General features: G+C 41.5%; 1 protein-coding gene and 2 long non-coding RNA genes across 3 annotated transcripts in view; 1 reads left to right on the top strand and 2 right to left on the bottom strand.

Moving 5' to 3' along the window:
* Positions 1-27,802, top strand: part of LOC140253804 (uncharacterized) — an 84,005-nt gene that overhangs the window by 13,439 nt on the left and 42,764 nt on the right. The gene's annotated exons all lie outside the window — the stretch shown is intronic.
* Positions 49-2,769, bottom strand: LOC140253712 (uncharacterized). Its single transcript, XR_011903962.1, has 3 exons — positions 2,586-2,769; positions 1,172-1,309; positions 49-175 (listed from the first exon to the last, which is right to left on the bottom strand). It is a non-coding gene; the product is annotated as an uncharacterized lncRNA (long non-coding RNA).
* Positions 6,879-27,639, bottom strand: LOC140253810 (uncharacterized). The gene is made up of 8 exons (XR_011904011.1): positions 27,560-27,639; positions 27,174-27,233; positions 26,680-26,728; positions 25,942-26,065; positions 24,741-24,864; positions 22,522-22,644; positions 21,751-21,845; positions 6,879-7,308 (listed from the first exon to the last, which is right to left on the bottom strand). It is a non-coding gene; the product is annotated as an uncharacterized lncRNA (long non-coding RNA).

Here is a 27,802-nt window from a genome sequence, read left to right as displayed (position 1 = left end):
GGTGAGTACTACCGCAATCTTTGGCAAGTGTCTTCCTCCTTGAAAATCACGGTCTAGAGTGGATTATTTGGACATCTGAGTGACATCGTGAGTTTGACATGGAGGGAAAAGAAAGGGTAAAAGCGCTCGAGACAGCTGATTTAGCAGACACTTCCACTGCATCATGATAAGAGAGCTGAAAAAACAAAACAAAACAAAAACAAAACAAAACAAACAAACAAACAAACAAAAAAAAACAGAAGGACATTAAGGAGCCAGAAATAATCTTGTATTAAGCGGATTTCTGATGATTGGTACACATTATAAAACGCTAGTTAGCAATGCTGAAAAAACAGATTATTCTGAAACAAGCTGAATTCACAACCCTCGCTTCCCAGTATGTGCTTTTTCCTTGGAAGAGATGGCAAATCAGGCTGCAAAATCGTCTGCTGTATCATGTTTAAATATAATTATCTGACTACTAAATTCAAGACTTTAGTACTTCATAAGGTAAACAAATCTATTTCCTTAAAATATAGCTGTACCACACATTCATAACTGAGTCATTTCACTGTGACTGTCTGTATTGGAAACATCGTTTGACATGTAAATAAATAACTCCAAAAGCCAGTAAGGAAAAGTATGATCTGATAATAAGATAATAACACTGAATCATAGGATAGTTTGGGTTGGATGGGACCTCAAGGAATGTCAAGCTCCAAACCCCCTGCTAAAGCCTGTTCATCATAGTATCATAGTATTGTGCGAGTTGGAAGGGACCTTAGAGATCATCGAGTCCAACTCCTGGGATTTGAGCCCTCTGTGAAGCAGAGCGGCACTTCTACCCCCTGCTCCACAGGGGGGGATTCGAACCCGGGCCCCCTGGTGTTGCAAACGGGAATTCTACCGCTGCGCCACCGGAGGCACACACTGAAGGCTCTCCATGAGCGCTGAATAACGCCCGCTGTCAATTTCTTCAGAAAAATAGTACCCTGCTTATAAAAGCAGAAAAAGCACAGGAGGAAAGAAAATTGCTAAGGAAAGAAAAACAGTGGACTTCACATACTAGAATATAATGCTTTACAGACTATGCATACATACATAGAATATAATGGCAGTTCCTTACCAGACTAATACTCTGTTTTAGATCCCATGTTAATAAAAATTAACTTATGAGCTGAAATAGACATACCTCAGGACTGAGATGGATTCATCGCTATGGAGGAATGAACGGTGACTTTTACTACTCAGAAAACTGTGTTTCGGAACACTGGCTGGAGCAGGCAAAACCTTTCAAAAGGTGCTGTTTGAAGAACTATCGCGGACTTTCCTGCGTGAAAACACATAGGATGGATAAGATAAGCGGACTTGGTCATAGCAAAAGTAGAAATAGATTCCTAAATGATAAGAAACAGTAAGAATAACGAGGCAGAATAACTGCCCTCTAACAGATGGGATCTAAGTGGTCTTAGAGAAGTTCACAGCTTTTCAAACTGCTCTACACCTTTTGCTTAGTTTTAGCATTTCAGTTCAAAAGTTCAGAACTGCAGAAGAGTACATCTGATGGAACTAACTGAGAACAATAGTAAAACAAAGTGGTTATCAGCATAAACCTGATGGGTTTTTGGATTATTTTTTTTTCATTATTATTATTTTTTGCATGGAATAACCTAGGCCAGGATCTTAACATGGTTAAAACTGCTAAAGCAGATGGAGATAGATAAGGACTGAATCCAAATCACAACACCAAATCAATTTGTGTGGTTACTTCGTAACTGCAGGGAGTTTGTCATCAGCGTGTGGTGTTGGTCACTTCCAGGTCATAATTTCCACATAAACAGAAAAATGACAACGTTAATCTTGTGTATGTGCTGAACAAATAATAAACCCAATATTTTAAAACTAAAAGAAAACAAACCAAAACAGAAAGCCCATACTGCTACGTGCTGTATACAAGCCTCAGTGCTGAGGCAATTATTAAGATTCCCCAAAAAATACCAGAGATCCCTGATCTCTGATATGCATAACATCCGATTAAATGAACAAAACCATTCCCATCTGGAATTAAAAGCCTATCACTAGCTCTAATTTAATGATCCATTATGGCTTTGTAAACACATACAGGAGAACATCAGCAAGGACTTTGCCTTCCCAACTCCCGGTGCAACATACCTCAGACACACAAGGAACTGCACATTTTTTCCCCCTTCCCTGATCTTTTATCAGAGGGACAGGAGGATGTAAGAGAAAGTTCTTTCTGACTTTTGACAAGGACTGTCTATAAAGCGTTTGAGACGATACATGTCAAGTACAACAACATTGAAAGACTGCTTAATAAGCTTCATTTAGAAGATGTATCTGTTCCATAAATACATGAGATAAATGGAAACTAACTAGGGCCCATCTGACGTCCCTAGTTTGGAACTCGATTTCTTTTTTTATGTATTTGGCAACCTTTTTTCTTTTCTTTTTTTTTTTTTTTTTCCTTCTTTCTAAAAATATTGAGTACATTAGGCAACAGACACAAGCACTGAGTACTGCTATCTAGATTTCTGCAGCTGTGAATTTAATCGCAGTTCCAAAAACTGAAAACAAAGCAGGATTACCCAACATTGAAGAACAGCCAGGTTGCAGCATTTACAGCCCTGGGGTTGCTCCGGCTCCTGTGAGGGGCCCTGTTGCTGCTCCAAGCCTTGCGACAAGTCCTGCAGCTGCTCCGCTCCCTATGACAGGCCTCGCGGTTGCTTCAAGCCATGTGATGGACCTGTGGGTACTGCAACCCTCCTAAAGGGCGCAGACATTGCCACAAAGCTCACAACTAGCCTTGCGGTCACTCCAGTCACTCTAAGTCTCACAATTCAACCAAACAACCAGTGCCTGTAACTGTTGTCACCTATAAGCAAAAAGAAAAAACGCCTTAAAAAGCCAGAACATTTAACAAGGAGAGCTTGTAAGATAAGACAAAGGAGGTGCAATGTCACACAAAAATGGGAGGAGAAAGAAATAGTCCAACCCCTAGCATTAAACGAGCTATGAGATGTGTAAAATTATAGCCGTTGGCCACCCAAACACCACATGCTTACAACCACTGGATCGCTGGAAACAGACCCCGTGCACGTGGCTACTGCCCAAAATACTGTCCCGGGCCCTACAAAGCAAGCCTTCCGGTGACTCGACACCCCAGGAAGAACTGAATCAGACAACGGGACTCATTTCTGAAAGTCACGCAACCACACGGGCCCACTGATCAGGGCCACGTTAATGCATAAAGTCCAATAAAATCACATTCAAAGAAAGGAAGAATAAAGCACCAGATGAGAAAACGACACAAACAGTAGATGGGGAACCAGGCAAATATAATTACCCCCGAGTACCCAATTCATCCCATAAACCCAAATAAATATCTAGCTTTGGCAGACAGTGCTGACAAACTGCAACGGAAGAAAAGCTCAGCAAAAGGGTAGCTGGAAGTGAGGCAACGTACTTCACTGAAAATCTAAAGCAGACCCTGCCTGACAGAGGACGTGGGCGAGATTAAGGGAAGAGCTGTGCCATATCAGTCACGACTACGAACCAAAAAACAGGCCAGTATAACCCAGAGCTCCAATAAAAGGATTTTCCTTATGGGCGCAGAAAGGAAACTTATGGGTAGCTGACAATTCAAACAGTAGGAAAGACCTTTCATAGAACCAGAAACATCATTTAAAACTAAAACTCAGTGCATGCCAGAGATTAAAAGCAACTGTCACTGGAAGAAAACATGAAAATAAATTCTATTCTCAAAGTTATATGGTGGCAATAAGGAGCTAAAAAGAGCAGAACACTTACTTGAACCGAGGCTTCCAAGGACAAAAGTTAAGTCGAGGAGATCGATAATCGACAGCAACCGCTTCGTGCTCGCTCCTGCCGGCCAGGTCCTCCGCGCCGCTTCATCTTTCTTCTGCAGCAGCTCCCGAAACATCAGCGGCGACACCGTCAGACCCGCGGAGCGGCAAGCACAAACACCAGTAAAAAAAGGGAAACCCGACGTCAAAAAACGAACGGGTCACGCAACCACCCAGCCAAGGAAGGCCTTGCATTCCTCCCCGCATTGCCCCCCCAACCCAATTCACCCCGGCAAAACCCGCTTTGAGCAGCTTTTCTCACCTCACTGACTCACTGCGGACTTCCAGCCGGTGCTGCGGGGGATCGCAGAGGCGGGCAGACCGGGCAAATGGTGCCGGGCACACAAAAAGCAGCGGCCAAAAGACAGCTTCCCTGCTTACAGGGACCCCCAGCCTCCGCCTCCGTTGCAAAGGGCCTGGGACCCCGGGGCAGCTTCTCCCTGGCTTACAGGGCAGCCCCCGTCCCTACGGCCGAGGGAGGCTCCTTCTCCCTCCAGTCCGGGGCACCCAGAAACGCAGCCCGCTAACGGGGCGGTCACCCCACGCAGGCTGCCAGCAGAGCACAAACGCTCACGCACCCACGACCTGATTACAGGCGGGTGGACGACACCCCTGGAGCCACAGAGCTCGGCTTCACCCCCGCCCCCCAGTGGCAGGAACGACTCGCAGCAGCCAGGTAACGGAAAGCCGAACGCCTTTCATTCTGCTTTTGGCTACATTCGCTTTCATTGCAGCAACGAGATAAACTCTATTGATTGTTACAGTAAAAAGCTTTGGAAACAATCTTGTGTTGATACATCAGTATCCTTTATGCCCAGTTACCGTCACCATTCTGACTTCTTGTCTGCAAACTGCAAAATGTGAGTTTTTCAATCAACCTATGTAAGTTCAGCCAAGAGGATATAAAAACCAACTAGCAATATGTGAAACCCACATAAAATGAACATATAAAGAGATGTTTTTTATTAAAACACATAGCAAAATACAGGGACTGTGCCAACTGGACTGTGCCAACTGGACTGTGCCAACTGGACTGTGCCAACTGGACTGTGCCAACTGGACTGTGCCAACTGGACTGTGCCAACTGGACTGTGCCAACTGGACTGTGCCAACTGGACTGTGCCAACTGGACTGTGCAAACTGGACTGTGCAAACTGGACTGTGCAAACTGGACTGTGCAAACTGGACTGTGCAAACTGGACTGTGCAAACTGGACTGTGCAAACTGGACTGTGCAAACTGGACTGTGCAAACTGGACTGTGCAAACTGGACTGTGCAAACTGGACTGTGCAAACTGGACTGTGCAAACTGGACTGTGCAAACTGGACTGTGCAAACTGGACTGTGCAAACTGGACTGTGCAAACTGGACTGTGCAAACTGGACTGTGCAAACTGGACTGTGCAAACTGGACTGTGCAAACTGGACTGTGCAAACTGGACTGTGCAAACTGGACTGTGCAAACTGGACTGTGCAAACTGGACTGTGCAAACTGGACTGTGCAAACTGGACTGTGCAAACTGGACTGTGCAAACTGGACTGTGCAAACTGGACTGTGCAAACTGGACTGTGCAAACTGGACTGTGCAAACTGGACTGTGCAAACTGGACTGTGCAAACTGGACTGTGCAAACTGGACTGTGCAAACTGGACTGTGCAAACTGGACTGTGCAAACTGGACTGTGCAAACTGGACTGTGCAAACTGGACTGTGCAAACTGGACTGTGCAAACTGGACTGTGCAAACTGGACTGTGCAAACTGGACTGTGCAAACTGGACTGTGCAAACTGGACTGTGCAAACTGGACTGTGCAAACTGGACTGTGCAAACTGGACTGTGCAAACTGGACTGTGCAAACTGGACTGTGCAAACTGGACTGTGCAAACTGGACTGTGCAAACTGGACTGTGCAAACTGGACTGTGCAAACTGGACTGTGCAAACTGGACTGTGCAAACTGGACTGTGCAAACTGGACTGTGCAAACTGACACTATGATTGTCCATAGAACTTGCTGCTAAACACATGCTGTTGATTAAATACATGCAGGGGCACTATTCTTGTTCAAAGCACGGTACAGAAAACCTGCAACGGAGAAGAAAAACACATCTATTTCAGCTACAGCAGCGCACTGTAAATTTAGGCATTACCTAGAACTGCAGACAGAATACTTCCAGGCATACTTACAGGGACCGGTGAATTCATATACAGAGAAATGTGTTCAAAAACAGCATGAATGAAAAGTTTATTTTATTATCTAAGTACTCTTAATTTAGTTAGAAGACATGCAGATTATTCTGTTCTCAAAATGCATCTTGTTGGCAGCAGCAGGTTATCCAACAACATCTATTTCCTGTCTTTATGAATTATACAGTATTCAAGACAGATCATATCTTAGGCTGTCACATTGATTAGCCTAACTCCTGCCCATGAAACTGTTAAAATATGTTGCTTTCTTAAGCTGTATCCTTTCTCAAAGATCTGTTTGGACATATTCTAGCAGGATTCATTGCCTACTTACCACAGAGATGCTCTCTGCAAAGGGCATGCCATGATCTTCTTTGGGCATTCAGATGTTGCACATCACTGTCATCAAGTATTCTGTAAGATAGCAGATTCCAGTTCACATTCCCGTGAAACAGCTGTAGATCCATCTTATCAGTGTAGGTATACCTGCTCAGTACCACAGGTCACAACCTTTTGAACACTGCTATACATGTGCTTGACTTTTGAAAAGCCTTTTGGTACTGCATTACACTGCACCAATTCTGTACAGAAATGCTACTATGGGTGCAGTCACACCATCAAGCCAATTCTCACTTTGATAATAAACTGTTCTACAAGCACCTTTCTCTTAAAAAGTAACTGAACAGATCTTACCTCTCACTCCAGCAACATCTGAGATGCCACTTCTTGCAGGAGCTGCAATCACGGTAGGCTCTAATTCAGCCAGTCCTACTGGCTTGTGGAAGTAGCTCTGTTGCACTAAACTATGTCATTTGCAACTTTCTGCAGCTTTTATTGTGTAGATGTTTGGCTGGAAGCTGATGAATGAAAACTAATTCTCCACAGCTAAATCCGCTACCTCAAATGGGAAGAACCTTCAAGCATGGTTCAAGCAACTTCTGTTGCTTCAAATCTATGGTAAACTCATCACGGTATAAAATAATATAACCACTTTGCACATAGAACACTTACTCTGTATCTATTTTCTCAGGTGATGTTGTTGTGTAAATGCAGAATTGTGGAATTAAATGACAGCTTATTACACCTAATAAGTACTATAAATATCACTTCAACCTTCTTGTATTCTACCTGCTCTTTCCTCTCCAGCAAGAAAGCTACTTAAGGATTTCACTATGCAAGGGAACTTCAAGCAGCTCCTAAGGATGTTCATTGTGCCACCTGTAACCGTCAGCGATCGTGTAACTTGTAATACAGTTACCAGCATCTGCAAACACAACATTAAAAAAGGTCACATTGATTTTTTATTATTAATTAAATAAGTGTAAAGAAACTTAATAAAGTGATTTATCTTTGGCATTTAATCTTTGCAATTGAATGAAATATTACTGCACCTCCATGCATCACCACAGCCATAAATCATCAGTTGCATTTCAAGAGCAAAGCAGGGCAGAGCTATAAATCCCTACATCACAAAATAACAACACAAACTTACTGAGAATTCTTTGGCAGACTACCCAATTGTAAACCAGCTGTACAAAACAAATAGTCTCTTAACATTACTGCTTTGAGGACATTCCTCTCTAGGAAGATAGAAATGATTGTTAAGATAAAAGCTGCTGTGAAGATATATTCAGCATACTGAATATACTCACAATACAGAAGGCATGCATTGAACATCACATGCGCATTGACCTGAGAGCATACAGAGAGAAAGTACTTGTAATCCAAGATGAATTTCAAAAGCAATGAGCAGCACAACACATAGAATGAGCAAATTATCTATAATGAAAATAAACTCCACCAAGTTTTCAAACTAAAACCCTGCTCATATCATAATCCAGTAGGCCCATAACTATCACTGCTGCATCCAAAATTACTTTGGTAAAGGCAAATGCTACAGGGCACAGCATGTCTCAGTCTTACACATTTGACTAGCGGGGATGTCTGCTCTACCTGGGCAAGTGGTGGTGCGTGCTGCTGATGGGTATCCACAACATAACAGTTCTCAACCAGTTTACTAATATGTAATGACACAAATTGGTTGATAAGGACTACAATGCAGAGAAACCTTCTAAGCTTTAGCAGTAATACCTGAACAGTAGGAATCATAGCATTATTCAGGTTGTTAAAAGCAGACTGTTGTGAATCAGCCCCGTACTGGAGTTTGCATAGACAGATTTTCTTCAAGCTGAAATTGACTGAATATGAGCATAGAGTATTCCACCTCATGAAGGCTTTATTACAAGAGACATACAGAAATACAGTGCAAAATACTGGATACATAGCTGCTACTGCAAAATCAAAAAGGATCTGTTTGACCTCAGAAACATTAAATGCAACCTGGGAGGAAGCCATTACTTTCAGGGCAGTCCTGTTTTCACAGTTCACATGTAGAGTAGCGTGAAAGTAAACTTTGCAACAGAAAATATTTGAAAAAGATTCCTTCAATTTGCAGATTTAAGTAGCTATGAACAAGAACAATTTTATTTTTTAAGAACAAGTCATCAATTCACTTAATGTACTTCCAATAATGTCACAGGAGGAATCTGGAATTTCAAATCCTGTCATCTTCTTTTATAGTCATTTCATCACTCTAATACACCTTTAAGAAAGCTTCAATTTTATAGATATTTGCAATGCAGAAAAAAGGAAGTTGTTTAAAAAAAAAACAAAACTGAGCTTACAAAACAACCATTCACTTCCTATACGGTGTCTTCACATGCATACAACAAATGAATGACTGGGGAATTAATATTCCATACACAGGCCCATGCTGACATCCTCATAACACTGACTGTACATTAGTAGCTTGATGCAGTGGCTGCTTAGCACTGCGCTACTATTAAACTGAGCGCCTCTTGGCAGACGTTTTGCCATTGGTTCCAGAACAGACAAACCTTAACAACACACAGAGCTCTCAATACTTCTTAACGTCAAATTAAGTATGGACATTGTTCTTAATAAAGTTTCAATTTCCACCAGTGAGCTATGCAGGAAGTATCAGAAAACCCTCTGAGAACTACATAAATGTAACAGTGGAGATTCCAAGGACTGGAGCGTAAAGCAAAACAATTATAAACCACACAGTAAAAATCTAATAAATTCAGATTTAAGGTAGGTTTTACATGCTGATACTAGCTTCAATATATAAAAATCATATTCTATTGCTTAATCTGAATTTTATTATTTTGCTCTGGAAGAGGAAGGTGATTAGAATACTAATATAGGTCTCCCAAATAAAGCTCAATTTTAGTTTTTTGAAGTATTTTTTTTTCATTGAATTTTTCCCCCTGAAATAGACCACCACAGTAAAAACATCTGTTCCATTTGTAAACATTACCTAGAAACAGAAATGCCTCTCACAGGCAGGACTAAGTCCCAGATATGTGTAATCACACTGTTATCCAACACACCAGCAACACTCAGTGAGCAAGCTTTATTTTCTCTTGGCTCTTCTACCATGACAATGAGTAATTCTGGTTGCTATACAGGCAAGGGAATAATTCATAGCTTTTTTTCCTATTAAAGAACTAAGTGATGTTCTCCACAGAGACATTAGATAGAAAACACAAAGTGAACTTAAGAAAAGCATCTTCATATCTTCAAACACTTAGTGAATACTTTGCCACAGGATTTTGTGTCCAGTTTGTCATAAAGATGTTGAAAGAAACTATCATCTATACACAAAGGCTGCTAAACACAGAGCTACCTGTGGTTGAGGCAGGCACTCAACTGCAGCTTTCTGAAGGACAGAAGGATACCCAGTGAAATGTACACCGTAAGTGCATCTTGTTCGATGCTTCCTAAGCATTTTCTGCAGGCTGCTATTACACACTGGATACTGGGTTGGCTAAACTTTGGGAATTCATATAGACAGCCTTGTACTCTGATGTATTAACCTTACATACTTGTAGTTCTTGATTTCAGTATTTTGAGTATTCCAGAGAGGCTAAAAGACATCCACACCTACAAGAGATGACAAGTTAAAACTTATGCCAAATACATGGCAAACATCGCTGTAATGCTCAATTCAAGTTACAAGCTCACTGTACATCAGCACTCAAATCCATCTCCAGTCAATATTGCACAGTGTGTGATAAGTCAAGGCAATAACACTAAAAGTAATTTTAACCATGGCTAAAAAGATAAGAGAAACACAATGGAGGTAAAAAACACATCATCTTCAGACCCTAACTTAAGAAATAAGAAAGCCCCATCACCTTCTAATAGCATTTGGACCAATCTTTTTCATCCTCTCCTAACTGTTTTCTAAGATAACATGTAAGCATCGGGGCATTCTCATTGCAGCATAAGCATCAGGCAAACAAAGCAATTCACGCTCATTTAGGAAAACTCTATATTGATGCAGCTAGATAGCAGTTCAACACTACTAATAACAACAAACTAAAATTAAAGCAGCAGACAGAAAATTAAAGGTGTGGGAAGATGGAGCTGCAACAATGTAACATAAGCAGAGGAAAGTTAGCAGAGAAAGTTTCTGATTTCTCTCACATTGCACACCAGGCAACTAAGAGCTCATCAGGCTCCAGTTTACAGCTGGGGACAGCTGGAAGTGTGAGACTGCAGGAAGAATAAAGGCCATTCTGGTGTATTTTTTCTTTAATAAATGGTGAAAATCACTGGACTCTGGGTTCACATTACAAAGTACAAAGAAAACAATGAACACTTCTTTGAGAAGAGGTTATTTGTAGATCACAGCTCCTTTGAAGTACAATTCTCTACAACAATATGGCAACACATTAAGAAATCGCCACCAAACCAGCATCATATATCTACCAGGAAATATCAGTGAAGAACCAGAAAACGCACCATTAATTCGATGATGGGCATGTACAGAGACCTACAGTCCTATCAGTAGTTGTGTTTTTATTTTTTTATTATATATATTTATTATATATAAACTATTTTATTATAATTACGCATTAGACAGAACCTGGTTGCCCCCTGTTAGTTACAGTTAGTACAAAAAGCACGCACCAACCGCTTGGTTCTCAAGAATTAACAGAATGAGCATTCAGAGGAACACTCCTACTGGGCCTTTTCTGCCCTCAAGATCCACTGAACGAGGGGACCACAGCTCAGCTCCTCACCCTCTTCCCTGTAACATTCTTTCCTTTAAAGACAAATGAAAGTCCTGTAATTTGAACGGCGTAGACGGTAGATCTATCTGATGGTAGATGCCTACAGAAGAGCACACCCTTTTATCAGGCAAATAATGGCACTCCCCAGAGGGCTCCTACATCTTCAGCTATTTGTGATTCCAGTTCTGGTAAAGGTGGTTTCTCTATAGTTAACGGTCTTCAGTAGGTTTATCTTCCATGAATTTGTCACTCTTTCCAGCAGTGAATGCAATACCTAAAAAGCTGTATCATCCTGGTTCAGTACATTTCATAGAACAAGAGGTTAAGCAAGATTTACTTCTGATCTGACCCAGTCACAGCTTGCAAACACTCAGAAACAGAACAGGAGCTGCCATAGCGTGGGAATCAAATGTTGTTTTTGCATTTAGAACAAAGTAAGAACATGTAAGTAAAGAAATTTGTAGTTATTAGGTAGAAGTCATAGGTACAAAGGCTGCAGCTCCTGTCTGTCCAGCTGTCTGAAATAAAACTACCAATTTTTGGAGCTGGACAAATAAGACCTGAGTAATAAAGGATCTAAAGAGGCGAAGTTAAAATAATTAACAGTATATAGATATAAACTAGAAACAACATGTGTTTTAATGTTTTCTAGTACACACTGTAAAAAATATACAAGTAGTGACATATCTAAGGATGTGCCTGAAGAGATATCAGTAAGGACTGGAATCACCCCCCAGGCTCTTTGTTCAGCAAAGGTCTCCGGGACAGAATGGAAGAAGCTTTGAAGGGAATCAACATATCAATACCATAAGAGTACCAAGACATCTTGGAAACAGAAGCAGTAGGATGGTGACTGACTGGCACAAGATAGCACGTGAATTAACAACTTTCAGGATGAAATTAACAAATGCAAACCTCGGGTAAAATTGTAAAATTATTCTACCAGCAGCATTTTAAAAACAGCAAGTGAAATAGCTCAGATCTGGGTTCAGGTGCCAAGTTGGTATTCATTTATGCTGACCTCACTTCACATGTATTTAATATCAACATACTCACTTGTGACCCATAGACCTGACCTCGGCAAGACCAATCCCTTCTAGAAAGGCATCTAGTAGCCCGCTGATAATCTGTGAAGAGAATGCACTACAGTAGTCCTTCACTGCCTGCTCCTGTTCTTCAATGGGGAAAACTGTTTCAGTGCGGTTGGTATTCTCTTGGTAATGCGCTATCACTCCTCCTTCCACGCAGAGCAAATAAACAGTTCATCCAAAACTAATTCATTGCAACCTCCATGTCTTAGAGGAAGCCCAAGGCTGGTGATGTTTTCAATTCAGGTTGCAGTATCTCCAGGCTGTCCCAGGGAAAAAGAGAGAAGCAGCACAACTCTACAGTGGTGGTGCGGGCAACTATACACTGGTGTAATAACACTTGCTCCATAAGACTGCACTCATCGAAAGTGCCGAACCAGAAATAACCCATCCAAATCCCTTTGGTTTGAAAGCATTTTTCATCTAACAGACAGGTGTTAACATGTGACCGTAAATAACACGTACAAATAAACACATGGATAAACACCTAACAGTTCTAAAGCTCTCATAGGGCTGAACTTGCTTCATAAGGTGAGGAATCCTGTACACCTTACTTGGCAAGAGAAATAAGAGTAGCAACAATGTATTTAAAAAGTACCACACTGAAGTATTGCTAGCCTTAGTGTTCTTCCAGACCTTGCCTGGAGCCATCCGTTCTCCCAATGCACAAAGGGCTAGTATACACCTAGCCTGACTTCACCTGCTTTGCTGCCTTGAAGTACAAGGAGAAGGAGAAAAGGGACATACATTGAGATTCCTGCACTGAGGAACTTGAAATTCTTGTTGGGAAAAGGCCTCCTTTTTGTCCAGCTGCGTATACTAGAATGTAGTGGAAAAGACTGAATGCAGGAGTGGAGTACATTAGGGAGCAGAAGGCTTTGGGGGAGTTTTTAAAGGGCTAGGAGGCAAGCACAAGAAGCAATTTGTCTGTCATGAAGAGGTGCAGGAGGAGAGGTTCGGGGAGTTACTCACCAGGAAAGGAGGAGCTGTAGCACAAAGTTGGACAGGTTGTCAACTATGTTGTTGAGGCAGAGGGGGGATGGACAGTAGAAAGTGAGGAGCTAGATGCTCTGTACTGGAATGAGCTGCGAATCGGGACAAACAGTGAGGGGCATTCAGCTAGGAGACAATGAAAAGTAGAGTGAAAACCCAGCAGGGTGTGCAGGACTTAGAAATAGGTTTAAATTCAAAGAATCCTAGCCAAGGATACCCTAAGTAAGGATTTTGGTCATTACTTAAGCACGTATTTGACAATTTTCCCCTGATCATCCTACCCACACATCAAGTCTTCCTACTCTCGTTGCCAGAGATGCACTAATTATGGCTCATGTATTCCAGTCTGTGAATTGGAGCATATTCTCTATAGCTATTGGGAACTAAGGAAATACCCTGGTATATCTCTAGATCCCAAAAATCCATGTGAGAGTCAAAGCCTAGATCACAGAAAATCTAAGAGAGAGTACCAGGAAAACAGAGAAAATGAATAAAATTCCTTAAGATAGTAAAACTCAAAATACTGTCTAGAAACCATTGTGAGCTAAGAAGTCAGATGCTGCAGTGCTCGAGTTAACACTAATCACAACATTTTGCTGTCTTACTTGCTTTTACATGTTCACAACCTAATTGTAAAGGAGGCCAAAGGCCCCGCTTGGCTAGCAAGCATACCAACTAAGCAGAAATCATAGAACCATAGAATTTCTCAGGTTGGAAAAGACTTTGAAGATCATCAAGTCCAACCACAGCCTAACTAGTAGCCTATCTCAAAAAAAAAAACAAAAACAAACAAACAAAAAAAAAAAACAACAAAAACCACCACCACCAAACCTCTGCTAAATCATATGTTTATATGTTTTTATATGTTTATCATATAAATCTAATGACACACAAAAAACATAACAAATCTCACAGTCCATTTTCAGCCCTTAAGTAACCAGCTCTGCTGCTTTCATTAGGAAAACATAGAATTAAGTAGAAGTTTTGCCTGCAGGCTCACATGCCACAGTAAGGCTATAACAAACAGCACCTGAATTCAAGTGGACAGGGACTGTGATAGGTAAGGGTTCAGTTTGTTAGTCAGATCAAAACTCAATTGTGCTTTCTCAGGTGTCCTGGAATGTAAACAGCATTGTAAACTATAAATCATGTTGTAAACCAGAGAAACTAAGAAGCTGCAGACATTACAAACTACACATTGCCAGGACACATAAGCTGCTAGAAAATAACCAGAGAATAACAGAAAAGATTGCTGACTTTCACCCCCACAACCATCAGGAGACAAGAAAGTGCACAGCCCTTCCCTCCCACAAAGCTGCAGAAGTGATCCTTTATTCAAATTGTGACCTTGGTGGAGGGTAGGATCCCCATGCTGCCCAGTGCTCTTTTGCTCACTTTAACCACCTTGCTTAATTGAATAAAGCTATCCCTTTGTGTATCACACTAGACTTTGTCTGGTTTTGTCATGGGAATCTATACCAGGGACATTATACTAGACCTTAAGGAGCAGAAGGCAAACCATCTACTGAAGACACTGGACAATGAGGAGGAGGCCAGGAAGAAAACTAGCCTCAGTAGAAACCTATGAGGGAAATCACACTGCTAGCCTTGAAACTTAAAAGGTTCCGTGCTTCTCAGTTACATGCGCTTTGAACCAGAGCTAAGAGGGAAGAACTGACAGCCACCACAATGCCCTCCCTACACTATCAAAACAGCACTGCAATGTTGACAGCTAAATCCCATAAACAAGCTATTCAGATTAGAAGAAAGCATAGGGCTTGCCTATGGAGGTCAAGAGATCATCTTGCCAGCATGGGCAAACAACAGAGCCAATACAACTGTGTATATTGCTGATGCCCGTTCCGTTCAAAACTTCCAGCAAGCTGAAAGGCTAGGTATCTAAAACAGGAGAGAGAAATATAAAGCCACAGTGGATCCTATTAAACACATTTAAATCAGCACGGGCCCAAAGACTGCTCAGCCATCATAAACCCCTCTGCCACAGGTAAGGAAGGAAAGCAGCAGTCCCTTGGCTTTCTGCCTTCACCTGTGTTGCCACTACACTGTAGGCTGGCCACCATACATGACTGACCTCTTAACCTCCTAGCTGTAAAACATCCGTTCTTCCTTAAGGATGAATCTTGAACCTACAATGTGCTCCTCAATTGCTTTCCCAAATGCAGTACTGTAAGTAAGGCTAACAGCAATGCATTTACAACAGGAGACTTCTGCTTCTGGTGTTCAAGGGAGATTTGACTACAGTAATTGTTCAGTTCCCTGTATTTAAAGAGGCTGCATTGCATACTATGGTTTTCATTTTATTTAACCAAGTGGAGAACAACAACATGACTAACCTAGAGATGGATTTAATAACTAACAAAATAGACTTGAAAAAAGGGCAATTAAAGGTCTTAAAAGTTTCCACAGGTGTGGATGAACATTAAGAATACTCGTGGAATCGCTAAATCATTTGGGTTGAAAGGAACATTTAGAAGATCACCTAGTTGCGATTGCCCTGCTGTCAGCAGGGACACCTCCCTCTAGACAACAGTTGCTTAAAGCCTCATCCAGCCTGGCTTTGCATGCTTGGGAAGGGGGGAGGGATTCATAACCTCAATGGGCAACACATTCCAGCATCTCACTGCCCTCACAGTAAAACATTTCTTTCTATTTTCTAGTTTAAAAACTACCCTCCTCCAATTTAAAGCTATTTTCTTCCATCCTGCTACTGCACACTCTTAAAGTCCCTCCCCAGCTTTCTTGTCAGCCCCCCCCCCATAGCCTTCTGCACATCAGCATGCACTGGTAAGTACTAATCAAAATCAGTTAACACTGCAGGTGAGATGAGGGAGGAAAAGCAGTATGTGATACAAAGTGGAGAAGTACAAGTCCTAATAATGCTTGTCTGGATGTTCCAGATCAAACCTTCAACAAAACAGCTCTGACAGTGTTCATCCATACCTCAGCACCTCTGGAAATAACTGAGGACATACATGCATTCTTTCTTTTTATTTTATATATATATATGTACACACACAGGTAGCAGCTTCCAAGGTTTAATCCAGGCAAAAAGTTGATTAACTGCCTACAGCTGAAGCCTGCCAGCAAACAGCACTTAACCTATGCACTGAGCATTTGCCATGTGCCATTTTAGCCTTCAAACGTTTCTGTGGCACCCTGTCCCAAAAGCTCATCACTCACCTCAGCAGCTGGCTGGAAGATTAGCTCTACAGCTCACATCACAAAGGACCATTTTTACAGATAAATGTGAAGGAAACTAAGGAATTCTGACTGCGCATGAGGAAAAAGGGCCAGAAAAGAAATATATTTTGCTTTGCAATGAAGACAAGCATTTCTAGGTATACATATGCAAAATGAAACTGAAGTACTAAGAAATACATTCAGACCAAACACAACAAAACCTGTGTAAAAACAGCGTTCAAGAAAAGTAGTAGTACTACAAATGTGTCTCATCCATTCCTTTCAGCAAGCAAATCTCTCTAGTCACTTAATGGTAGTCACCAGTTAACTGTTATGACTTTTGTCACAGGGCTCACAAAAAGCTTACAGGACTCCTAAGAAACAACAAATCATGGAAACCAAACAAAAAAACACAATAGAGCAATTCAAGCAAACTAGCTGCATTCTGTATTTCTCATACATATTGGATATTTGCATGCTAGTTTTCAACGAGAAGCTTTAATTCACAGCATAAAAATTTCCTACCCATAGACTCCATGGAACAGTAGCACAACAGAAGTTTTGAATCAGAAAGGAGCCTAGGAAACAAGACTCTTCTTTGGCAGAGGACCAGGAAAAATCCAGGTAAGGACTCACCATTCTCTCCTCTACGGTTTCACTGCAATACCAAGTACGCTGCAGTTCCATTACTTCCCATCCATCTCTTACCATGGGGCCTCATTGCCGCACATCAGACAAATACCATCTACAAATACAGGCTAAAATACAAGCAGGCTAAAATAGGTTTAAAACAACACACTACGCTACTCACTATGCTACTCTCCTTGTTCTCAGCAGGTCAGATCCAGACTTACAGCTGCCCCTCTTGACAATGGTTTGTTTACACTTGCAATAAGGCACTGCTGAGATACTTCATAAGAAGTCCAGTTGAGCATTTATGAAGCTTTAAAGCTTTAAAGGTTCAAAGTGAAAAATACCATGACAGTACTCCAGTGCATGTTCACAAGCTGGTTGTTAGTGCCAAAGGTTTTCCTCTCTGCCTATCTAACATAAGCTGAAAACCACTTACCCAGAAGCACCTGCTGCATTTGCTCAGCTTCTCCCCTCACAAAGTAGCAAGCAAACATGGACAAACAATGTTACACAGCTGCAAGCAATGCATTCTAGAAAACTTCCTCAAACCCCTTCCTCTCAGCAGCTCCTCCACTGAAAGCCAAAGCAATACTGTAGAGGAGCATTCACTCCCAGAACAGCTTCAGCTTCCATCGCTCTGCTTTTCTGAGAGGAACACCAAGGCAGAAATCCTGAACAGCAATCTGAAAACACCACACAGGCAGAGAGTACTTACATAAGCTACTAAATTTCTATTACTCATGTGAGTAAAGGTAGAAACCCTAGGACGATCCCTGTACAGGTGGGGGAGGCCCTCGCTTGAATTGCATAGAAAACAAAGAAAGTGGGACCCCTTACTGCAGAGACAGAGTTTGGGGAGGAACTTAGTAGGAATAGGCAGGACTTGGGAGGAGTTTGACAGAACAGGGGCAAGGCTTTGGCTTATCCATAGCACATTTCAAAGGAATAAGCTCATGGAATTGCAGATCTCAAACCTTCAGATAAGAAACTGGACCAATCACCGTAAAAGAAAACTCATTCAAACTGACTCGACTACACACTGTGCATGTCCAATAAGGAGCCAAAAGCAAGAAAACAATCAAGGCATTAATTGCATAGGACAACCCACTGTGTAAAATGAGTCAGCAATACCTGCTTTGTGTAATCGTGATTGTGCATATTGCATGGTATAAATATGACTGCTTGAGGGACACTAGTTGCACAGCTAGGGTAGAGGAAAATCCACATCGTTCAAGTGTATGTACCTTAAATGAACTACCTCCCATTCTGGCTCTTGTTATCAGTGTTGCTCTGCAGGTCAACTGCACTGTTCCAGCAACTGGTTATGACACCAAGTAGAAAGATTTTTAGTCTGCTTTTTAAGCCTCCTAGAAGCGAAAGCTACTTATTCCCTATATGCTCAGATCTACTTGCTTCTTATGTGCACACAACACAGCTGCCAGATTTAATAGCCTTGTCAGCCTGCTTTGCCCACAGAGCAGCAGAGAGATGACAGGATGAACATGAAGTAGTCAGCATGTCAAGGTGTAGCTATGGCCTCATTCATTGAAATGTCATCATTTAATTGCTCTTAAAAATTAAAGCAATGCCATTAGTTAAAGAACATGCAAAAGGATTTCAGAAATCTGAACCCATACTTGCCTTAAGCAACACTGAAGAACTGGCTTCTTCTTCCATCAGCTAACAAACCTGAGGATTCGAGTTGATTCCTTGTCAAAACACCCTGATCACCAATTATACTTTTTGCCAAGCAACACATGCCTGAACCCCAAAAGAACATAATATTAACTGACAAATTAGTTAAGGACACCCCTCCCCAGAAGGAATTATGTCCTTACCTTACTTTTCTGAAAGAAATCAAAGACTAGTTAATAAAAGAAGGAAATTCTCACTTAGCACTGTAATCCTCCCAGGCACAGCTGTTGCTGCAGTGTTTCTGTGACAGCTGTGTATGCCTCTTATTACTAATCCCTTCACCTTCCCTGGAGGTACCCATATCACCTGGGAGTGGTTACTGCGGAAACCAGACAGTGTGTTTCCCTCAGAAAATGTTACTAAGAGACAAGTGAGGAGGAAGGAGGGTATTCAGGTGATGTTATTGAACAGTGCAGCAATCAAAACCACATACTAAAGTTGAGAGTATATGAGTCTATTTATTCTTCCAGCAATTGGAATTTCAGTACATCTCCTCTGCTTAAACAGAGCTAACAGCCTCAGTGCTGCTCACTCCACATTAGATAACAGTGCCACATAAAACCTCAAGAGTCTGAAAGAAGCTACAGGAGTCAGTGAGGCACGGTGTGCAACAGAGCAAAAACAGAAAAGGCAAAATGCTGTCTACACAGCTCCACCTTCAGCTCAAAGGAACCAAACTTATCTGCAACCATGGCAGGGCAAGCAAACATACTGGAGGCTATCTAGGAGACAGGAAGATGAGGGCCCCAATACTGTGGCTGTGTGGGCTGGCATGGTCTCCCCTTCTAAGTCAGCAACTGAACAAGGTGATCCTCCCCCTTTACTCTGCCCTGGTAAGGCCTTATCTGCAGTACTGTGTCCAGTTCTGGGCTCCCCAGTACAAAAAAGACAGGGACCTCTTGGAAAAAGTCCAGCAGAGGGCCACAAAGATGGTGAAGAGACTGGATCATCTCCCCTATGAAGAAAGGCTAAGTGAACTGGGTCTGTTTAGCCTTGAGAAAAGACAACTGAGAGGGGATCTAATTCAGGTTTATAAGTATCTGAGGTACGGGGGCCATAGTGGCAAGGCCAGAATCTCTTCAGTGGTATGTGGAGACTTGACAAGGGGAAATGGACATACTATGGAACATAGGAAGATCCACACAAATATGCGCAAAAACTTCTTTACAGTGAGTGTGACGGTGCACTGGAACATGCTGCCCAAGGGGGTTGTGGAGTCTCCTCTGGAGATACTCAAGTCTCGCTTGGACTCCTACCTGTGCAACCTGGTGTAGGGAGCCTGCTTTGGCAGGGGGGTTGGACTCAATCATCTCTGGAGGTCCCTTTCAATGCCTACAATTCTGTGATTCTGTGAAGTACAAGTCTGGGAAAGGCACAAAGCAGTGGTCATGGTAAAAGATGATTAGTGAGCCCTGTGAAACAGGTAGGCACTGTGCCTCCCTGACAGCCACACCTGTGAGTAGGCTCTTAACAGGCAAGAAAAATCACAAGTCAAGTAGTTAAACATCAGAGTAACATATTTACACAAAAACCAGCAACTTCAGATGGAAGAAAATTGCTGGGCAAGTGCTGAGGTTTAACCTTACAGGTGGCAAAACCACCACACAGTCACTAACAGTACAGCGGGGCAGGGAGATAATCGGGGGAAAATTACATAACAACTCATAGGTTGAGATAAGCCTATTTCCTAAAATAGAGAAAAGGATATCAATTACAAGCTTATATACATAAATGGATATAAACAACTGGTGATGCACAAGTAATTGCTCACTGCCTCCTGACTGGTGCTCCAGCTAAACCCCGAGCAGAAGACAGATGAGCACCCACCCTCCTTAGGTCAGATTCAGGCCGCTCTCCTAACTCTGCTACCTCCCGGCACCTTGCACACCTTGCTGAAAACAGCCTCAGCTCTGAACAACACTGCTTTACAACACTCAATAATAAATAAAAATATCATTTTATTAATTATCATATTATTAATAAAATCAGAGTTAAACATTATTTTTCTCCTAGAGAAAAAATTAAACCAATATGCCATGCACTCTGAATAAAATAATTACAACCCAGTTGAAACCAAGACAGTAAACTGAGGACAGCTCTACCTTGGAGGTGATAGTTGTGACACAGAAGATAGCTCTTTTCAGACCAGTCGATCACAACTTCTATTAATGCATGTTATGTTAATACAAGGGCACCAAATTCTCTCCCCTGACATACTCAAAATGCAGGAAGCATTTCTCTAAGCCTCACAGCCTTCCCAATCCTGTCTCATGGACAAGAACTGACTCCTGCCTTCAGGCAGCGTGAGTTAATTGACATCTCTTCGAGGAGTAGCTAATGGAGAAACAAGTCCAGGGGGGGTCACAGAAAAAGAAGTAGCTGACTCAAGTGGCTGGAACATACTCTAAGCCCAGGCTCGTGCAAAAGATTTACCTACCTGGGAGCTCTCATATTCTATCCAGAGAACCAACATTACAAAGACAACAACCACAGCATATTACAAACTACCTCTTGCTTTTTAAAATAAAAACTGAGAATTCTTCATCCTCTTCCAAATAAATCCTATATCCAAAAAGCAAAGTAATTATACACTGTCTTACTGAAGCACCTATATTGTGTCATAGGTAAGACAGCACACTCAGAAGAAAAACAAATAGAAAGATCATAATCAGGTTTGAAAGTGTTAAGCTGACACCAACATTCATGTAGTAGAGGCATTTTCCGACATAATACCTTCAACTACAAATAGCATATAGTACAGAGACAGCATGATGGATAACTTAAGACATTAATACAACAGAAGATGGTAAAGGAATGAAGCTAAAATTTAACAAAAACATAAAAAAAAAATAACCAATTCTCACGCTGTATCAGTTGTCACAGCATGAACCATCAGCTTAAGCACAGCATTAGATGACATGCTTACATGACTTTTAGAACAAATTAAGAAACATTTGGCCTGCTCAGCATGAAGTCTGATCCATCTTCACTCACCTATGCAGATCTTCAATGGGAGGTCACTTGCACATTCCTCAAGCACATAATGGGGTGTGGGGGTGTCAGACATCTCACCACCACCAGTAAGTTGCCTAAGAGGGAACATAACAGCACTTAGATTTCTTATCCTAAACTCTTTCTCCAGCTAACCGGCTACTCCAGGCTACGCACGTTTCTGATCTCACTAAGCAGATCGGCTGAGAGGATGCACAGCAATTTCTATGCCGCTGGGGTGCTGGGAATACAAATTGTACTACCATCTTTTGGCTGTATGGAGAACTGCACCTTCAGAGTGCCTACCCCCTCTAAGAAGTCACTGTACTCCTTTAATCTAGTCAATGAAACAACCACTTCCATATGGACTTGTCCAGTACAGTCAATGAGCCAAGTCCTTCACAGAAAGCAACTTTGTGTGGACGTACCCAGAAGGTTAGTAATTTTGGACAACTGCATTACACTTGAAAGGAAAAACACCAGACTTAAACGGATCAGCTAAGAAGCAACTACATCTACATCACATATCTCACCAAATTCCTTAGAATCAGCTCCATGTTTCCTCTGGCACTTCCTGTCTGTGGGACCATAGCAGCATTCAAAACCCAAATGAGTCAGTACCCATCAGAGCTGGATTTGATTTTAGACTCTGATTCACAATGTGTAGTTTTTATCTAGGACAATTTAGTAGCGATGGACAGTACTACATGAAGTAGATAACCATGCATTACAGAAAGTTTTCTAGGGAGAAGGTGTCATGCAGAATTAACTGACCTTGTTTGAAGAGTCAGCATCCCGCAAAGAAAGCACTGGCATTTAGGGCACGCATTTTGGCACACGGTGTTTTGTAGCACTACACCAATTTATAATGAAACCAAGGCAAAAATCATATCTTCACTGAAAAGAAAAACATATTTAATACGGGCCTCAGTGCAGCTGGAATTTTATTTGTGGTATCTAACAAACGGATCCGCAGCCTGGAGGAAGACAAAGGATAGGTATTTTAATTTAACAGAAAGCAGTTTTAAGGAGCTCTCAATTATTCGATGCAGGTGCAAAGAAATCAGAACACAGTACATACCTATGAGCAAAGTCAAGAAATACAAAGGAAGTCAAGATAGGTGTTACTTACTATTGACTACTCTCACTCACCCAGTCCCGCTAACTCCAAGTTCCTCAGGTGTAATTAGAAGTATATACAATAAGGAGTGTACCTACTAACTCTAATACATACATTGGATGTTCTCAGCTGCAACAATCCATAAAGGCAACAATGTTATTTTAACCAGAAACCAAGGGTCCCAATTCACATTCCATTTTGACCTCTAATCCACAGCCTTCCAGTATGAGACCTTCACACAGCATAGTACAGCACTGGCTAACACCCTCACACTGGACAACCAGTGCATGAGTTTGACTTCCATACCAGCTAGATGGAGGTAATGTTGTACAGCTGAATAACTCAGATTCACACGGTATTACAAGAAACACTGAACTTCCATAGCCCCCATCCCTCAGCAGTGCTTTCACTCCCTCAGTTATATAGAACATGCTTTTATCCTGGCTATGTTTAAACAGAGCAATAGCTCATGTTTTCTAGTATTACTAATAATATTTCTCTGCTCATACAAAGCAGTGGCAGACGTCCAGCCATCTCACCCAGTTTTCTCATACCACACTGCACTACACAACACATCCAATGGTACCAGTCCTGTATGAGTAATATTCAAACCAACCTCTAAGAAACTGTTGCAGTAAAAGAAAACGTGGAAAGCATCTGAAACCAAGGAGAATTTTAAGAAAAGCCTGGGCATCTATCAGAGAGAGGTAACCGCAAACTGAGTTTTCATTGGTGATATTTAAATCCAGATATTTAAATCCATCAGTGATTTTTAAATCACTGCTTTGAGAACTGGATCCCAGCCATAAAACACTAAAGCATCCTGACTGTTTCCTAGCAGAACTGGAGTTGAAATATAGGTAGATGTAAAGGGTTGTTTTGATTTCTTTCGGCTCATTTCTATCTACTAACTGCTGTGTGTGCTTGGTTTATGTAAGTAACTCATTCTTCTACTTCCATCTTGTTAGACTTACAGTTTTGGACTTATGCATTGCATTACTCAAAGGAAATATTTGTGGCAACACTCCTCGTGTTCACAATGTGGACTCTCTTTTACAGAGTAATTTGAACAATACTCCTATTGGAAAGGCCCACTCAAAGTTACCATAGGAAACAGGTCCACGAAATGCACCTTCCTCTACATGGGAAACAACACACAATGATTTTTCATTTACACTGATTATTTCCACGTACTCAAAAAAAAGTAAATCCTTAGATATCTCTGCATGCTTCAGCATGAATATAATTAACCACAGTCTAACCTAAACACCCGACACATCTCTTTTGATGCTCCTTAATCACTTAGCTTTTGTTTCCTCAAAAACACGGACTCCTTTTTGAAAAGCATTAAAGCCACCTGCTTAATGCACGTTTTCAAGCTTTTATTCTACACCAAAAATACCCGGAAAACAGCATGACGACCCAAGTAAACATCTTAAAGAGACCTAACAGAAAATTAAGTCTCACAGTATATTTTGGAAAACAGTGAAGGCTTTGTGGAATAAATCCCAATTAGGAAGTTTAAAAGAAAGCAGCTCATTTCCAACATCAAATGCACCAGTGAAAGGAACCTAAAACTGCAGAAACATCTTCAAACAGCCAAACGTACCCTCCCACACAAAACAAGACCACCAGCGAGACAAGAACCGCAAAACATCCCTACTCAGACATCAGAGCTAAGTGAAGTAGGCCTGCTAAAAGCATACACCTCAGAAAGCACGAAGGACTGAGGGATTTCACATTGCTTCAGGCTATTGCAAACTACATACAATAAGGAACCAGACTGAGCCACATAACAGCTGAAACCCTCCTCAGAAGCTTCATATCTGCTCAATTAGAGTAAGTGACTGTGCCAGCAAAAATAAAAGTGTACCTGGTGTACAGCTCGGTTCTACATCCACCCACTTCAGTTCGGACCTCCTGTCACTTCTTTCAAAAGGTCTCTGGATGAGCCACTAAAAGACTAAGATCCATCAGATTCTGCATCCTTTCTTCCACTGTGAATAAAGAAAAAGAAAATGTCACTCAATCAGATCATTCACAACACATAGTATATGAAAGCATAAGCACATAAATCAGTTCCAGCAAACACTGACATTTTAAAGTATCTAAGACAGAAATTATCTCCTTCACAGTAACAGCAGAACACGCTCACGGAGGAGCCCGCATAAACATCCCTACCCTTGTTTTACCTCTGAAGAGATCCTGTATTTTCAGACTGTCATTCCTTTTCACCTCCAAAAGGTGACGCTGTATCGTAGGTTCCTAGTTTTGCTCTTCACAGAGGCTGCCCTACAGCAGAAATTAACATCCTGCATAATTCAATAACTAGCAGGACTGCACCACAGACAGTGCTACAAAATGGGTTGCTCTTACTGAAGAGAGAATACATTCTGTGTTTTAATTGGACAACTTCCTAGACGTAGCTTTGAAGCCAGTCATCTCAGCTAAAATGAGAGTAAGTGAACTCTCACTTGAAGACAAACTGCTGGAAGCTACTGAGATAACATTACTCTGGAATAACAATCTGGATCAACAAAAGTTCAGCAAATAATCTTCACAGATCATTCTCTCTGCAGGAAATGAACCCTCATAGCTAACAACTTCATTAACTATGACACAACACTAAGAATCCACCAACTGGAAGTTCTTAACACCTCTCCTTACCCTCATACACCTGATATCAGAAGCTTCAAATCTCAACAGTATGTGAGCTGCCAGCTGGTCTTTAAAAAGGTAAAAATAAATCCCAAACAAAAGCAAGTCAGTAACTACAGAAGTAAAAATAAACCTCAGTATTGTCATTAATAAACACAGTCCAACAAAGAATGTAAAAAATACTTATGCTGAAACAGCTGGAGATAGAAGGTACAAACTTTCTCCACATTCGCCAAAACAGCCCTGCTCCAACTGATCCAAAAAAGTAAAGTCAGTCTCTGTCCACACCAAGTGTTTTCCATCAGTATGAATGGAGGCAGCTAAGGGACGCCATGCAGCACAATTAACTTCAGGAAGGAAACATTCAGAGAAGACTGCTAACAAAACCCTCTCTGCGATAAGCTCAGTTTTACAACCTGCTCACACAGTGCTGAACAGGGAGTACAATGAACGCACTCTAGCTCCTCCGATGCTTATTTCTTTCTCCTTATTTAACTGTTACTTCACTGTAGACTCTGTGGGGAATTAACTCTGAAGACTCTGTAGGAATTACAAAAACAGTATTAGCACAGAACACCATCTTCTATTCAGAAATTAACATTGGCATTCGGGCTCCCGGCTACAAATGGATGTCTACATGCCCCTACAGACCCTGTTCCTTAGCAGAGTGATATTTGTACCCCTAAAGGATGTCAATGTAAGTTCTGCTTCTCAAAATCTTCCCTTGTTTTTCATAACGTAATCACTTGCTTGATCTTTACAGTTGCTCTTAGTAACTTCAAGCATTACCTGCTAATTTATGAAACCTATGAGCTGAGCAGGCTGCCAAAACATTTCCATAAAACATTAAGTAATAACCTCCAAAACTCTCAGTTCTGTCCATTTGCGTAAAAAAAACCATTTCCACTAGTACTAAAGAGCAATTGAACTAGACAATGACATTCATGAGTCACCTGTCAGCCCTATCAAGCCAGGCTTTTTTCTCTAGAACAGGTAGCTTCACACTACCTTAACCTGAAATAATGAACATAAAATAGAAATAAAAGTGTATCTGTAAGCCAGAGAAAATAAGGTAAACAGCAAAAAAGAAACTCTAGAAGCAACTCTTCAGTTCTAACTCACCAAACTTCACAGCTTTGGTCCATAATTCATACCTGTTTATTCCTGCTTCTTCTGCACCTTTGAGAAGTTGCTACTCCTTCTCTAAAAAGTGGAAAAATAAATGTAGAAAAAGCCTGCCTGTTTAAAGTGGCTCACCCAGGCTTGGTAGCCTTCTACAACAACAGTACTACACAGCAGCAGGACTTCCTTTCCTAAGCAGCAGGTGTTGGAACACTAACAATGTTTCTCAACTCTAAAGAGACTGAAGGCATATATGACTGATTAAAAAACATCCCAAACCACAGAAAGCTAAAATTTACTGAAAGAAAAAAAAAAAGAAAATACAGCCACAGGAAGAAAATTAAGAAAGCCCACCACTTACCTACAGAAAACTTCTCTTATTCAGATACCTGTAACAAAAGGTACCCCCACCATCCCCTACCAGCCCTTAAATGAGGACTGCGAGGGGGAGGATCCTGGCTCCACCCCTTCTTGTCAGCTGCATTGTGTGCACCTGAGCTCCCCTGAGTCAGCCCCAGCTTCCTACCTGGTGCTGTCACCTGTTTAATCTCTGACCTGCAATTCTGCTGCCACATGAAATGAAAACCTGCTTTCAAAACATAACAAAAGGAAACATGCAGTGAGATCTCTAATGGGAAAGCATTACTTCATTGAATGACAGTTTATGGATTATGACAAATCAAGAAATACACGTGAAATGTAAAGATTAAGAGTAAAAGACTTCAATTGCTGCTACAAATCAAACACTTGTAGTGAAAACACAGTCCTCAGTAACATGTTCTTACAGTGAAAAAAAAAGCTAAAGCTCAATGTATACATGCACATACAGTGATGTATAGCAACAACAATACAAAGATAGTACAAGAGAAACAGTGATAAGTACCCCAAATGTAATTTAAAGGAAAGACTCACCCAATAAAGGCCTTCAGTCAGCTGGAAACCCTGGAGCAAACTCCACCAAGGAGCACTCTCAAAGGGATGCTGCTCCAGCCGTGGTCAGCCCTTAAATGAGGTCTAGAGGAGGTGGAGTCAGGCTCTACCCCATACAGAGCACAGCTGAATTACCCTCACCTGTGCTCCCATAGCTGACCTGAAGCTTGCCTCAGCTGATCAATCAGTGGTTCAGGCTGTGATTACCAATTTCCCATATACATG

This window comes from Excalfactoria chinensis, chromosome 6, assembly GCF_039878825.1.
Source record: "Excalfactoria chinensis isolate bCotChi1 chromosome 6, bCotChi1.hap2, whole genome shotgun sequence".
NCBI classification, from domain to species: domain Eukaryota; kingdom Metazoa; phylum Chordata; class Aves; order Galliformes; family Phasianidae; genus Excalfactoria; species Excalfactoria chinensis.
Note: the sequence above shows the minus strand (reverse complement) of the source record. Positions and strands in the feature narration are given on the sequence as shown.